General features: G+C 31.5%; 2 non-coding genes across 2 annotated transcripts; one reads left to right on the top strand and one right to left on the bottom strand.

Annotated features, from left to right (window-relative positions):
• TRNAF-GAA (transfer RNA phenylalanine (anticodon GAA)) lies at positions 1–73 on the bottom strand. The gene has a single exon. It is a non-coding gene; the product is annotated as a tRNA-Phe (tRNA).
• Positions 74–1,740: 1,667 nt separating this feature from the next.
• Positions 1,741–1,813, top strand: TRNAT-UGU (transfer RNA threonine (anticodon UGU)). The gene has a single exon. It is a non-coding gene; the product is annotated as a tRNA-Thr (tRNA).
• Positions 1,814–3,032: the final 1,219 nt, after the last annotated feature.

Genomic DNA, 3,032 nt, shown 5'->3' with positions numbered 1-3,032 from the left:
TGCCAGGAACCAGATTTGAACTGGTGACACGAGGATTTTCAGTCCTCTGCTCTACCAACTGAGCTATCCTGACCTTTTCTTGTGCATCATCCTAGTAGAGTATTTGTATCTATGTCAATTAAAAGGACTAAAAATTAATTAAAGTATTTCAAATTTTAAATTTGAAAATGGGGGGGGTAGTCCTATGCATTGTGCATGGTTTACTTAAATAAAACTTAAAAATAGAGTGAATAACCAAGATTTCTTGCCGATACTCTAATAAAAAAGAAATCTATTCAATGAATAGGATAAGATCCATTGAGTTCTCTTCGCATTCCTTTGTGAAAGAGTAGAATGAGAAAGCTAATGAATCTTAAACCCATTGCATTGATAAAAAGAAAAAAAAGTGCATTGATAAAAAGAAAAAAAAAAAGAGGATAAATAATAATAATATAGTATAGTTAGGGAATAAAAGAGGATTTGGGGATAGAGGGACTTGAACCCTCACAACTTATAAAGTCGACGGATTTTCCTTTTACTAGAAATTTCATTGTTGTCAGTATTGACATGTAGAATGGGACTCTCTCTTTGTCCTCGTCCGATTAATCCACTTTTTTAAAGATCTCGAAAACTTTGAATTTTAATTGAAGAATTTGATTATTCAATATTCGATTGGAGTGGATTCACAATAATGAAAAAAAAAAATTATGATATGAGTTTTTTATTTCATAATCATTATCATTTCTAATTTCATTTTTAAAAAAGATAAAGAACCTATATTATAATTAGAATATAATATGAGTTCTGTGATTAATCGTTTGCTATGTCAGTATCTATACGTGTTTATTAAATGTATAAGGTATAAAACCCCTCTTTCTCTAATTTAGAACTAGAAGGAATTCCACTAACAACACAACGTAATTAACTCGATTCGTTAGAACAGCTTCCATTGAGTCTCTGCACCTATCCTTTTCCTTTGTATTCTAGTTCGAGAACCCCTTGTTTTCTCAAAACACGGATTTGGCTCAGGATTGCCCTTTTTTAATTCCAGGGTTTCTCTGAATTTGGAAGTTACCACTTAGCAGGTTTCCATACCAAGGCTCAATACAATCAAGTCCGTAGCGTCTACCGATTTCGCCATATCCCCATTTCCCTCTTCTTTGAGACCAGGATTCCTTGTGTAATTTCATCCATCTCTTAGTTTTTTTTTTGAATCATTGAGTTCATCACTCAACGTAGTCTAGCAGTTCAGTTCGACTCTATTTGAGAGACCTCGCTTGCTTATTGCAATTCAGAATTGAATTGATTCTATCCTTGATGTATTTGCAATTCAATCCGAATCAATATATCCAAAAGTTTTTATCTCCCCCACCTCCCGTCTTACTTTTTTATAGTATTCAAAATTATACTATAACGCTTGATATTTATTCTTTTTTTCTAATCAGAATTAGCAATTTTATTTACTCTGACTCTATGTTCCCCTTAGTGAAATATTAATCCTCAAATTATTAACAAATAATAAAGTCTATAATGATCGAATGAAAATACCAATAAATTCTATAATTTTATTTTTTAATATCCTATAGTTAAGCATATCAAGCTAACTTTATCTTTAAGAAGTTTTAGTATTTTTTTATTTTTATAAGTATAACTTCAAATTTAGAACTAGTTAATAGCTAAGATTAATAACTAATATCTGAGATTTTACGGATTTCCTATACTATACCTATTTCTATTTGTTACACTATTTCCGTTATGTAAGCCCACTTAGCTCAGAGGTTAGAGCATCGCATTTGTAATGCGAGGGTCATCGGTTCAAATCCGATAGTCGGCTTTTTTTTCTCTATCGATGTTCTACGAACAAGAATCTCTTTTTTTCCGAATTAAATGGAGAATCCAGGATCTTTTATGTTTTTTACCTTACAATTTTGCTAGATACAAAACAATAAAATAAATAATATATATACAAAAAAAAAAGATTTTGATGAAATTCCATTTTTTGGGGTACTTTAGTTGATTTTACTCTGTTTATCCTGTAGTTTAATTCAGTTTTAATTTCGATGTATTCTGTAATGTAAATACAATGAAATTAATTGTGTAAAATGAAATTTCAATAAAATAAAAAAAGGAGTCTTCATGTCCCGTTATCGAGGACCTCGTTTAAAAAAAATACGCCGTCTGGGAGCTTTACCAGGACTCACTAGAAAAACACCTAAATCCGGAAGTAATCTTAAAAAAAAATTCAATTCTGGGAAAAAGGAGCAATATCGTATTCGTCTTCAAGAAAAACAGAAATTGCGTTTTCATTATGGTCTGACAGAACGACAATTACTTAGATATGTACATATCGCTGGAAAAGCAAAAAGGTCAACAGGCCAGGTTTTACTACAATTACTTGAAATGCGTTTGGATAATATCCTTTTTCGATTGGGTATGGCTTCAACCATTCCTGGGGCCCGCCAATTAGTCAACCATAGACATATTTTAGTTAATGGTCGTATAGTCAATATACCAAGTTTTCGTTGCAAACCCCGAGATATTATTACTACGAAAGATAACCAAAGATCAAAAGGTCTGGTTCAAAATTATATTGCTTCATCGGACCCGGGGAAATTGCCAAAGCATTTGGCGATTGACACGTTGGAATATAAAGGACTAGTAAATAAAATCCTAGATAGGAAGTGGGTCGGTCTCAAAATAAATGAGTTGTTAGTTGTAGAATATTACTCTCGTCAGACTTGAACTTAACGAAAAAAGGAAAGGTTCATAGAATTTTCTTCCCCTTCCCCTTTCCCCGAACTAAATCGCCCTAAGACCATTACCATTAATTTGTATTTTCCCATCAACTAGCTAAAATTGATTAACCCTAGGATTAGGATCCTTTTTTCTTTTTTCCTCTATGTGTATTTTACATACCACAGTAATTTGCTATAGAGAATTTCTAATTTCTATTAAATCAAAATAAGATAATATAAGATATTATATTATTGCTGGAAAAAATTGTTATTTGATTTGATACATTGTGATCCTTAACGTTGATGAATTAAGAAAAA

The sequence above is a fragment of the Triticum urartu genome, unplaced genomic scaffold (genome assembly GCF_056163025.1).
Source record: "Triticum urartu cultivar PI428250 unplaced genomic scaffold, HENAU_Tu73 scaffold2, whole genome shotgun sequence".
NCBI classification, from domain to species: Eukaryota; Viridiplantae; Streptophyta; class Magnoliopsida; order Poales; family Poaceae; genus Triticum; species Triticum urartu.
This window is presented reverse-complemented; position numbering and strand designations above follow the sequence as displayed.